Genomic DNA, 13,624 nt, shown 5'->3' on the forward strand with positions numbered 1-13,624 from the left:
GCGACCGAGGCGCGCCCGCCGTCACCGCCGAACCCACCTCACCGACCACGCCGCTACAGGCGCCGTGGGTGGATAAAGATCCACCTCTCCACCTTCCTGGCATCCTCATCCATTCGCCCCCTCATCCTCTCACTCTCCCCTCTCTACCTCTCCCTCTTCGTCAATCTGGAGAAGAGGCCGACGCGACCGACGCCGTTCGTACCCGTGGCCCCCGTGCCTCTCCGGTTATGCCGATCTGTCTGGGAGCTCTGGCGCCGTCAACCTTTTCATCTGGTGCCGATGGATCAAGTCAGTGAGCAGTGCAGCAACTCCGACAACCCGAGCCCCTTCTTCGGTCAGCGCCACGACATCGCCTCGAGCTCCTCCACCGCTGCTCTTCTAAGCCCTCACCGGACCACCTTGTGTCCCCAAGGTGAGCTCCACATCCTCCCTCCCCTCTGTCTTGCTCGGATTTGAGCCGTGGGTAGCCGTTGCCATGGTCGTGCCTCTGCTTCCGCTCGCGTGCTCGTAGATGTGCCATTGCTGCCCGTCGAGCTCAAACGAGCTCAGGATCGTGCTCAGCACGTCCGCGCGGGCCCGTTGCACCCCTCCCCTGCGCCTTGTCGAGCCCCATAGCGCTGACCCCGTGCTCCGACCAGATGCGCCTCCGCGTAGCTTGTCGCCGGCGTTGTTCCGGCGACCTGTTGGTCATTTGCTCGTGCCCATCTTACTTGCACGTACACGTAGGCCTCGCTCCGCTCTCTGGATGCCCGAACTCATGCCGTAGCACCATTGCCATTGCCCGCCCGAAGCACCTCGCTGCTGGCGAGCTCAAAGCACTCAACCCCATCTGTTCCAGTCACTCCGGCCACTACCGTTCGATGCGCGATGCCGAGCCGAGTCGAACGCGCCCAGCCACAACCCCGCAGACCCCCCTGTGCGCCAAATCTGCGCCCGCCTCCCCTGCGCCGGCTGCGCTTCCCGCAGCCCTGGGCCGTCCCTCTGGCTGCGTCGCATCCTCTGCCACCGCTATTGCCGCCCGCATCGCCAAGGACCGCCCCCCCTTCCCCTGCGCTCGTTCGCGTCCGCTCGAACCCCGCTATCATAGCCCCTGCCGTCGCCCGCTCCCGCCTGGCTGCCCTCGCGTGCTCTGGCGTTGCGCCGGCGCCCAGCCGCGCCCGCTCGGTCCTCGCTCGGGTCGGGCGCTCGTTCCCTTGTGCCCGTTAAGCGCCCCAACCCATGCTATGGCCCAGATAGGCCAAAGACACGTGGGGCCCAGCCCCTGTTTTTTTTTAAATGTGTGTAAAAAATGGTATGAAAATTTAATTAATTAATTAATTGGTTAATTAGTTAACTTAACTAAAATGGTTTAATTAAACTAACTAATTAGTTAGCCTAATTAATCAAGTAATTAGTTAGGTGAGTCAAGGACAGGGGACCCCACCCCCTATTGACCTGTCAAACATTGACTGGTCAACTGGGACCCCCTGGCCCACCTGTCAGCCTCTGGTACACTACTGTGTACGCAGAGCTGGGTACCCGTAGCAATTTGTGATTTAATTTCGAAATAATAATTAATCGAGAAATTGTGTTAAACTTCGGAAATTCAGAGAAAATAAACTGTAACTTGGATGAAAAAGTTTTATACATGAAAGTTGCTCAGAACGACGAGATGAATCCGAACACGCGGTCCGTTCTTCCGCCACACGTCCCTAGCATAGTGAACATGCAATCTTTCCCCTCCGGTTCATTTGTCTAACAAACGTCAGAAACTGGGAAAATTTTCCCGGATGTTGTCCCCCTTTATCGGTATCGTGTAACCCTGCGTTAGAACACCTCTAGCATCGCTTATTGTCTTGTTATGCATATGTTTGCGTCTATTTACTGTTTGTTCCCCCTCTTCTCTCCGATAGACCCCGTGACCGATGTTGATGTCCCTGTGATCGACTACGTCGACGACGACCCTTCTACCCCTTTCAACAGAGCTTCCAGGCAAGCCGCCCCTTTGATCATCCCGATATCGCCCAATCCATTCTCTCATGCTTGCATTAGATTTTGCTACTGTTATTGTTTGCTCCTATTCTGATGCATAGCCTGCTTTTGTACCTGCTTTTGTTACCTACATGCTTATCCTAAACTGCTTAGTATAGGTTGGTTAGTGATCCATCAGTGACCCCCAGTACTTGTCCTTGTTGCCCCTGCTTCATCTTCAATGACTCGATCAACATGACCGAGGACCAGAGCCCGACACCTCACATCACATCACGCCCCTTTTGTTGCTCGAATCTACAGAGCTACTATCGAGTGCCGAGGGTGATCCCTCATAACGCACTCCTGATGATAATTCTGTAGTGTAGTGATACGTCTCCAACGTATCTATAATTTCTGATTGCTCCATGCTACTTTATCTATTGTTTTGGACTATAATGGGCTTTATTTTCCACTTTTATATTATTTTTGGGACTAACCTATTAACCGGAGGCCCATCCCAGAATTGTTGTTTTTTGCCTATTTCAGTGTTTCGAAGAAATGGAATATCAAACGGAATGAAACCTTCGGAAACATGATCTTCTCACCGAACGTGATCCAGGAGACTTGGACCCTACTCCAAGAAGTGCCAGAGACGGTCACGAGGGTGGGGGCCACGCCCTCCCCCTGGGCGCGCCCCCCTGCCTCGTGGGCCCCCTTACGCTCCACCGACGTACTCCTTCCTCCTATATATACCTACGTACCCCCAACAGAGCGGGGACGGAGCCAAAAACCTAATTCCACCGCCGCAACTTTTTGTATCCGTGGGATCCCATCTTGGGGCCTGTTCCGGAGCTCCGCCGGAGGGGGCATCTATCACGGAGGGCTTCAACATCATCACCATAGCCCCTCCGATGAAGTGTGAGTAGTTTACTTCAGACCTTCGGGTCCATAGTTAGTAGCTAGATGGCTTCTTCTCTCTTTTTGGATCTCAATACAATGTTCTCCCCTCCCTCGTGGAGATCTATTCGATGTAATCTTATTTTTGCGGTGTGTTTGTTGAGACCGATGAATTGTGGGTTTATGATCCAGCTTATCTATGGAAAATATTTGATTCTTCTCTGAATTCTTTTATGTATGATTGAGTTATCTTTGTAAGTCTCTTCGAATTATCCGTTTGGTTTGACCAACTAGATTGGTAGTTCTTGCAACGGGAGAAGTGCTTAGCTTTGGGTTCAATCTTGCGGTGACCTTACCCAGTGACAGAAAGGGTTGCAAGGCACGTATTGTATTGTTGCCATCGAGGATAACAAGATGGGGTATTTATCATATTGCATGAATTTATTCCTCTACATCATGTCATCTTACTTAAGACGTTACTCTGTTTTTAACTTAATACTCTAGATGCATGCTGGATAGCGGTCGATGAGTAGAGTAATAGTAGTAGATGCAGAATCGTTTCGGTCTACTTGTCACGGACGTGATGCCTATATACATGATAATTTCCTGGATAACCTCATAACTATGCTCAATTCTGTCAATTGCTCAACAGTAATTTATTCATCCACCGTAGAATACTTATGCTCTTGAGGGAAGCCACTAGTGAAACCTATGGCCCCCGGGTCTATTCTCATCATATAAATCTCCATCACTTTATTTACTTGCTTTTGCTTTTACTTTTTACTTTGCATCTTTATACCAAAAATACCAAAAATATTATCTCTATCAGATCTCACCCTCGTAAGTGACCGTGAAGGGATTGATAACCCCTAAGCGTTGGTTGTGAGTAGATATCTATTTGTGCAGGTACGAGGGACTTGCGCGTGGTCTCCTACTGGATTGATACCTTGGTTCTCAAAAACTGAGGGAAATACTTACGCTACTGTGCTGCATCATCCTCTCCTCTTCGGGGAAATCCAACGCAAGCTCGAGACGTAGCATGTAGCTATTCGGTCATGGTCATTGAGGGTGATTTCCTCTTTCACCATTCCCGATACGGCTCTGTCGTTCAACACCTCAAGTGTGAACCTCGAGGGTGGTCCCTCTTAGGTTCACCTTGATGATTACATCGAGTGGGATCCTCCGTGGGTGATTCCTCGGGTTTTCCCCTTGATGTTTGGACACACGGTTACCTTGACTTTACTTGAGACCTTGGTGAAAGTCGGGCGGGCCCGGAGAGCACCCACTATATAATGATGTGGCACGGCCGGGCATTCTAGGACCTTTTCATAAGTCCACGAGACGGGGCGACAGGGTCACTTTCGATCATGAGTCTCTGCTCGTCTCCGCGAGCTAATAATACACTATGGTTTGGGTATTTGTTTTGAGTTGGCTGATACGTCTCCAACGTATCTATAATTTTTGAGTGTTCCATGCTATTATATTACCTGTTTTGGATGTCTATGGGCTTTATTTTACCCATTTATATCATTTTTGGGACTAACCTACTAACCGGAGGCCCAACCCGTATTGCTGTTTTTTTTGCCTATATCAGTATTTCGAAGAAAAGGAATATCAAACGGAGTCCAAACGGAATGAAACCTTCGGGAGCGTGATTTTTGGAACGAACGTGATCCGGAGGACTTGGAGTGCAAGTCAAGAAGCAGCCGAGGCAGCCACGAGGGTGGGGGGTGCGTCCACCCCTACAGGGCGCGCCCCCCTGTCTCGTGGGCCCCTCGGGCAGCCACCGACGTACTTCTTCCTCCTATATAAGCCTACATACCCCGAAAACATCCAGGGAGGCACCGAAGATATATTTCCACCACCATAACCTTCTGTATCCGCGAGGTCCCATGTTGGAGCCGTCGTCGGCATTCTACCGAAGGGGAATCCACCATGGAGGGCTTCTACATCAACACCATAGTCCCTCCGATGAGTTGTGAGTAGTTTACCACAGACCTTCGGATCCATAGTTATTAGCTAGATGGCTTCTTCTCTCTTTTTGGATCTCAATACAATGTTCTCCCCCTCTCTTGTGGAGATCTATTCGATGTAATCTCTTTTTGCGGTGTGTTTGTCGAGATCCGATGAATTGTGGGTTTATGATCAAGTTTATCTATGAATAATATTTGAATCTTCTCTGAATTCTTTTATGTATGATTGAGTTATCTTTGCAAGTCTCTTTGAATTATCGGTTTGGTTTGGCCTACTAGATTATTCTTTCTTGCCATGGGAGAAGTGCTTAGCTTTGGGTTCAATCTTGCGGTGTTCTTACCCATTGACAGAAAGGGTTGCAAGACACATATTGTATTGTTGCCATTGAGGATAAAAAGATGGGGTTTATATCATATTGCTTGAGTTTATCCCTCTGCATCATGTCATCTTTCTTAATGTGTTACTCTGTTCTTATGAACTTAATACTCTAGATGCATGCTGAATAGCGGTCGATGTGTGGAGTAATAGTAGTAGATGCAGGGAGGACTCGGTCTACTTGTTGCAGACGTGATGCCTATATACATGATCATGCCTAGATAATCTCATAATTATTCGCTTTTCTATCAATTGCTCGACAGTAATTTGTTCACCCACCGTAATAATTATGCTATCTTGAGAGAAGCCTCTAGTGCAACCTATGGCCCCCACGTCTATCTTTTATCATATAAGTTTCCAATCTACTTTTATTTGCATCTTTATTTTCTGCATCTATATTATAAAATACCAAAAATATATTTATCTTATCATATTATCTCTATCAGATCTCACTTTTGCAAGTGGCCGTGAAGGGATTGACAACCCCTTTATCGCGTTGGTTGCGAGTTCTTTGTTTGTTTGTGTAGGTTCGTGGGACTTGTGAGGAGCCTCCTACTTGATTGATACCTTGGTTCTCAAAAACTGAGGGAAATACTTACGCTACTGTGCTGCATCACCCTTTCCTCTTCAAGGAAAACCAATGCAGGCTCAAGACGTAGCATTGGCCTTTTGGCCTTTACGCACCAACCACCACGTGAGAATAGTTCCAGTAGGAGGCTTCTCAACAAGTCCCACGAACCTACACAAACAAACAAAGAACTCGCAACCAACGTGACAAAGGGGTTGTCAATCCCTTCACGGCCACTTGCGAAAGTGAGATCTGATAGAGATAGTATGATAAGATAAATATATTTTTGGTATTTTATAATATAGATGCAAAAAGTAAAGATGCAAATAAAAGTAGACTGGAAGCAAATATGATAAAAGATAGACCCGGGGGCCATAGGTTTCACTAGAGGCTTCTCTCAAGATAGCATAAGTATTACGGTGGGTGAACAAATTACTGTCGAGCAATCGATTGAAAAGCGAATAATTATGAGATTATCTAGGGATGATCATGTATATAGGCATCACATCCATAACAAGTAGACCGACTCCTGCCTGCATCTACTACTATTACCCCACACATCGACCGACTCCTGCCTGCATCTAGAGTATTAAGTTCATAAGAACAGAGTAATGCATTAGGCAAGATGACATGATGTAGAGGGATAATCTCAAGCAATATGATATAAACCCCATCTTGTCATCCTCGATGGCAACAATACAATATGTGTCTTGCAACCCTTTCTGTCACTGGGTAAGAAGACCACAAGATTGAACCCAAAGCTAAGCACTTCTCCCATGGTAAGAAAGATCAATCTAGTTGGCCAAACAGAATTGATAATTCGAAGAGACTTGCAAAGATAACTCAATCATACATAAAAGAATTCAGAGGAGATTCAAATATTATTCAGAGATAAACTTGATCACAAACCCACAATTCATTGGATCTCGACAAACACACAGCAAAAAGAGATTACAAAATAGATCTCCACAATAGAGGGGGAGAACATTGTATTGAGATCGAAAAAGAGAGAAGACGCCATCTAGCTAATAACTATGGACCCGTAGGTCTGTGGTAAACTACTCACAACTCATCGGAGAGGAAAGGATGTTGATGTAGAAGCCCTCCATGGTCGATTCCCCCTTCCGCAGAGTGCCGGCGAAGGCTCCAAGATGGGATCTCGCGAATACAGAAGGTTGCGGTGGTGGAAATTGTGTTTCGGGTGCCTCCTGGATGTTTTCGGGGTACGCAGGTATATATAGGAGGAAGAAGTACGTCGGTGGCTGCCCGAGGGGCCCATGAGACAGGGGGCGCACCCTACAGGGGGGCGCGCCCTCCTATCTCGTGGCCGCCTCGGCTGCTTCTTGACTTGCACTCCAAGTGCTCTGGATCACGTTTGTTCCAAAAATCACGCTCTCGAAGGTTTCATTCCGTTTGGACTCCGATTGATATTCCTTTTCTTTGAAATACTAAAATAGGCAAAAAACAGCAACACGGGCTGGGCCTCCGGTTAGTAGGTTAGTCCCAAAAATGATATAAATGTGTAAAATAAAGCCCATAAACATCCAAAAGGGGTAATATAATAGCATGGAACAATCAAAAATTATAGATACGTTGGAGACGTATCAAGCATCCCCATGCTTAATTCCTTCTTGTCCTCGAGTAGGTGACGAGGATACAGGCTTGGGGTAGGGTCATAGGCTCGACCTATACGTCCTACCCAAGGTCACTACCCTGGAAGACAAAAAGACCAAGAGTCAACAGAAGAGCTCCAGTCAAGTACGTCGAGTGCAATCCACTCGATGGTCACTACGTACCGTCACTCGACCATATGGAAGGCCACTCGACCATATCGAAGACCGGGAGTCGCAAGAGCATGCAACGGCCAGATATTCACTCCTTAGTCTTCATGAGCATTAAGAGTACTTAATGCTGGCATTACCAGTAACGCCCCTTACTTTATGTACATTAGTTCCCTTGTAATGGAGGCGGGCTGGGGTCCTGGCGCACTCTATATAAGCCACCCCCCTCCTCTGGCACAAGGGTTCGCACCCCTTGTAATTCAACACATACAATCCAATCGACCTCCTCCGGGCACCAAGACATAGGGCTGTTACTTCCTCCGAGAAGGGCCTGAACTCGTAAACCTCGCGTGTACATCTTTGCCATATCTAAGATCTTGCCTCTCCATACCTACCCCCCCTTTCTACTGTCAGTCTTAGGACCACAACAGTTGGCGCCCACCTTGGGGCAGGTGTTTTAGCGACTTGTTGGTGAAGTTGCAAGTTTTTCCCATCACCATCATCATGGTTTCCAGCGGCAAATTGGCTGAGGGCCGCGAGATCCATCTCGGCGTGCTTGTTTTCGTCACCGACGACTCCGCATGGCTTCAAGAAGCTCCCCTAGACACTGAGGCGCTCCCTGTCCGAGGGACGACGCACTTTCGCGCGGGCGTTCGCGGCGTTCTTCTTCGGCAGCCATCAACGCAGTATCAGTCGGCTCCGATGGCGTTTTCCCTCCCCGCTGTCCGCCGCCACAAGCGGTCCGGTCGATCGCGGCTTCAGCGGTCGGTGAAACACATGTTGGCTCGGCAGTCGACCACCCACCAAGTTGCAGCAATCAAACCTGACGAAACTCTCCACGGCCTGTTTGATCTGTTGACTTGCTCCGCGGAGACCGCATCCGAGTGCGATAGCAGCGATCCTACGGCCGAAGTCTTGATCGTCGACGGGCCTCACAGCCCACCCGGTTTCCGCCGCGAGGGCGGCGGAGACGGAGGCGGCGATCCATCGTGCGTCCACAAGGAATACCGACCCGATCCCCTCTCTTCGCAGCAGAGGGAAGAACTTCATCGCCGCAACATGGATGCACTCCACACGCCCATCATTGGAGAAACCCCCGAGGCTCGGGCCTTGGAGGAGGCGCGCTTGGCTAATCTGGCTGAGCGCACTCGACTAGATAACCTTCAGCGGGCTCTCGACGAGCATGCTTAGGAACAGATCTATGAGACCAGTCGACGACAGGTTTTTCCTCCTCCACCTAAGGTATACCGCACTCCGATTCAGAATCTCACAGCTGCAGCCGGCATAGCAGAGTCGATCCAACCTTCCCAGTCATAAGCTAGCAGAGGGTTGATGCAAATCCGGGCCCTGCTCAGGGCGGCAGGAGAGCAGAATACAGCAGTATCTCAGTCACGGAACAGGATTCACATCAGGTCCATTGCAACGAACACGGTTCAGTCGGCTCACAGCCCAAGATCGCCTCCGCCGCGTGAAGGCCGTGGGCAGTATGATCATCCACTCGACCGTGACAATCACCGTCGAGGGCCCACGCCTCCTCCAAGGAGTGCGTCGCCTGTGCCTCGGCGGAACGATGACAGGCGCTATCATAGTGGTGAGCGCATAGCTTCAGTTGACCCAAGGGAACCGGGCTTTGACGCGAGGTCTATCCTCGTTCAAGGATTGCTCGACCAGAACAGGGCGCACAGGGAAGACCCTGGCAGAGATCGTCCAAGTGGCAGCCGAGTGCATGTTTCTGGTCCCGATTGTTTTAGTAGAGCCATCAGGGCTGCAGTGATTCCTCCCAACTTCAGGTTGGCATTCGGAGTCAGTAAGTTCACCGGCGAATCTAAGCCAGAAACTTGGCTTGAGGATTATCGAGTGGCTGTACAGATTGGTGGTGGAAACAACGAGGTCGCGATGAAACATCTCCTTCTGATGTTGGAAGGGTCAGCCCGAGCGTGGTTGACTCAGTTAGCTCCAAGCAGTATATACAATTGGGATGAAATGGCTCGAGTGTTTGTCAGAACTTTCGAAGGCACGTGCAAGCGGCCAGCAGGGTTGACAGAGCTGAAGCATTGTGTTCAGAAGCCAGGTGAGACCCTAAGAGATTTTATCCAGAGGTGGTCCACGTTTCATCACATCGTCGAGAATGTTTCAGAGCATCAAGCAGTGTGCGCTTTCAAGGAAGGCGTCAAATATAGAGAGTTGGTCTTGAAATTCGGTCGGACTAGAGATATGACTCTGACTCGGATGATGGAGATAGCCACCCGGTACGCTAACGGAGAAGAGGAAGATCGACTCCGTAACGGGAAGGGCAAACCAGTCGGCCAAGAGGCCGGTGGAGGAAATTCCAGTCGGATACAGAAGCGTAAGGCCGAACCAGCGGCACCTGGAGAGATTGCAGCAGTAAATCAAGGAAAGTTTAAGGGAAAACCCAAGGGGCCCTGGCCCCCTAAGAAGGTAAAAGATCAAGCGAGGAATGACATGCTGGATTTGCCATGTCACATCCACACTAAGAAAGATGAAGACGGTAATCTGATTTATCCGAAGCATACCACTCGGCACTGTCGCCTCCTGATCCAGCAGTTCCGAGAGAAACATCCCAATGAGAAGGAGAATGAGTCGAATAAAGACGAGGATGAAGAGGAAGACGATGGTTATCCCAAAGTCAATTCCACTCTGATGATTTTTGCTGATGTTGAAAGCAAGAGTCGATTGAAGGTCATCAACAAATAAGTGAATATGGTCGCTCCTGCGGAGGCAACCAACTACCTAAGATGGTCTCAGACAGCCATCACGTTCAACCAGTCAGACCACCCCGCTCGTGTGGCCACCCCTGGGAGGCAAGCACTGGTGGTCGACCCTGTGGTTGGAGGTACTCGACTGACCAAAGTACCAATGGATGGTGGCAGTGGTCTGAACATCCTTTACGCTGAAACCTTGAAGGGGGTGGGCATTCCGATGTCCAAACATAGCGAGAGCAACATGAGTTTCCATGGTGTTATCCCTGGGAAGAAAGCCGAGTCACTCGGCTAGATCACCCTTGACGTGGTTTTCGGTGATTTTAAGCATTACTGTAAGGAGAAGCTGACGTTCGAAGTCGTGGATTTCCAGAGTGCCTACCACGCCATCCTGGGCAGGCCAGTCTACGCCCGCTTTATGGCTCGACCGTGTTATGTGTATCTCAAGTTGAAAATGCCTGGCCCCAAAGGTGTGATCACAGTAACTGGCAATCGGCAGAAGGCAGAGGAATGCTTCAGAAAGGTTCCAAGATCGCCGATGCTCAAATGGCAGCGGTCGAATTGCAAGAGTATCAGAAGAATGCAGATCTGAGTGATTTGCTCCGAGCCAAGAAGCCCGCTACAGACTCTGCATTTCAGTCGAATGGTGAAATGAAGCCGATTCACATTCACCCGACCGTTCCCAACGTTGCGCCGACTCATATTTCAATGACACTCGACAACAAATAGGAAGAAGCGCTCATCTAGTTCCTCCATGAGAACTGGGACATCTTCGCATGGAAACCCTCTGACATGCCAGGTGTGCCCAGGGGACTGGCTGAGCTTCATTTGCGTGTCGACCCCAAGGTTAAACCCGTCAAAGAGCACCTTCGGCGGTCCGCCGTCCAGAAGAGAAAAGTAATTGGCGAAGAAGTGGCTCGGCTGTTGGCAGCAGAATTCATCTGTGAAATCTACCACTCCGAGTGGTTAGCCAACGTAGTCATGGTCCCCAAGAAGGATGATTCACTTTGTATGTGCATTGATTTCAAGCATATCAATCGGGCCTGCCTGAAAGATAACTTCCCTCTCCCTCGCATCGATCAGATTATCGACTCGACTGTGGGGTGCGAGCGCTTGTCTTTCTTAGATGCATATTCCGGATACCATCAGATCTGACTGTATGGCCCCGATGAAATAAAAACAGCCTTCATCACCCCATTCAGGTGCTTTTTCTATGTCACCATGCCTTTTGGTTTGAAAAATGCCGGAGCCACATTCATGAGAATGATTCAGAAGTGCCGGCTCACTCAAATCAGTCGGAATGTGGAAGCTTACATGGACGACATTGTTGTCAAGTCTCGCAAAGTTTCTGACCTATTGACTGACCTCGCAGAAACCTTTGCCAACCTAAGGATGTACGATATCAAGCTTAATCCGTCAAAGAGCACATTCGGAGTCCCAGGAGGAAAGTTACTCGTTTTTCTCGTTTACAAACGCGGGATCGACGCCAATCCCGAAAAGGTTGATACAATCCTCCAAATGAAGTGCCAGTGTGAGTGCATGACATTCAGAAGCTGACTGGTTGCTTGGCCGCCCTGAGTCGATTCATTTCTCGTCTCGGTGAAAAGGCCTTGCCTCTTTACCGACTGATGAAGAAGTCCGATAAGTTCGAGTGGACTGAAGAAGCTGATGCAGATTTGCAGAGCTCAAAACCCTGCTTTCCACCCAGTCGGTGCTCGCTGCACCAATCAGCAAAGAGCCTTTACTGATTTACATTGCAGCCACTGGACAAGTTGTCAGTACAGTACTCATGGTCGAGCGCGAAGAAGAAGGAAAAGCTTACAAGGTTCAACGCCCAGTCTATTATCTCTCTGAAGTTTTGACTCCATCCAAGCAACGATATCCACATTATCAGAAGCTTGTCTATGGAATATACATGACAATGAAGAAGGTTGCACATTACTTCTTTGACCACTCCATCATAGTCGTCAGCAACGCGCCATTGTCTGAAATCCTGAATAATAGAGATGCGACTGGTCGAGTGGCAAAGTGGGCGATTGAACTCCTTCCATTGGATACCAAGTTTGTGGCAAAGAAGGCCATCAAGTCCCAAGCAAATGCAGATTTCCTTGCCGAGTGGATTGAGCAACAATTACCGACTCAAGTCCGCTCGGAACATTGGACTATGTTCTTTGATGGCTCCAAGATAATAAATGGTTCAGGTGCGGGGGTAGTATAGGTATCCCCCCGTGGAGACAAGCTTAGTTATGTTCTCCAGATTCATTTTGATTCCTCCAATAATGAAGCTGAATATGACGCACTTTTATACAAGTTGCGTATGGCCATTTCACTCGGCGTCCGTCGCCTTATGGTCTACGCCGACTCAGATTTGGTGGTTAATCAGGTGATGAAGGAATGGGATGTCAGGAGCCCAGCCGTGACCGGTTACTGTAATGCAGTAAGAAAGCTGGAGAAGAGGTTTGAAGGTTTGGAGCTTCACCACGTACCCCGACTGAAAAATCAAGCTGCAGATGAGTTGGAAAAAATAGGATCAAAGAGAGAGTCTATTCCCCAAAACGTGTTTTTGGAACATATTCATTCACCTTCAGTTCAGGAAGATCCTTTCACCGAAGAGTCTCCACAACCCAAGAGTACCACAGATCCGACTGAAGTCGAAATCCCAGCCGTGGTCAACTTGGTCATGGAGATTTTTGTCATCACTCCTGACTGGACAGTGCCATATATTGCAGACATTCTTAGGAACGAACTCCCAGAGGATAAAGAAGAGGCTCGGCAGATAGTACGACGGTCCAAGGCCTTTACTGTGATAAAATGACAGTTGTTCAGAGAAAGTGTAACTGGAGCCTCCTAGAAGTGCATCATGCCAGAAGAAGGCCGAATGATTCTCAATGATATTCACTCGGGGACCTGTGGTCACCACGCGTCCTCTCACACCATCATGGCCAAAGCATACCGAGCCGGGTTTTATTGGCCGCACGCCAACGAGATGGCGAAGGAAATAGTGGATAAGTGTGAAGGTTGTCATTTTTATTCCAACATGTCCCACAAACCTGCATCGGCTCTGAAAACTATTCCACTCGTCTGGCCTTTTGCTGTTTGGGGATTGGAAATGGTTGGACCTCTGAGGACCGGCAGGTGCGGATTCACCCACGTGCTGGTAGCAGTCGAAAAGTTTACCAAGTGGATCGAAGCCAAGCCCATTAAAAACCTCGAAGCAAGTACTGCTATGAGCTTCATCAGAGACTTGATATTCAGATATGGCGTACCACACAGCATCATCATGGATAACGGATCAAACTTCGACTCTGATGAGTTCAGAGCCTTTTGTGCTTCCCAAGACACGAGAGTCGACTATGCTT

Source organism: Triticum dicoccoides, chromosome 7B, assembly GCF_002162155.2.
Source record: "Triticum dicoccoides isolate Atlit2015 ecotype Zavitan chromosome 7B, WEW_v2.0, whole genome shotgun sequence".
NCBI lineage: Eukaryota > Viridiplantae > Streptophyta > Magnoliopsida > Poales > Poaceae > Triticum > Triticum dicoccoides.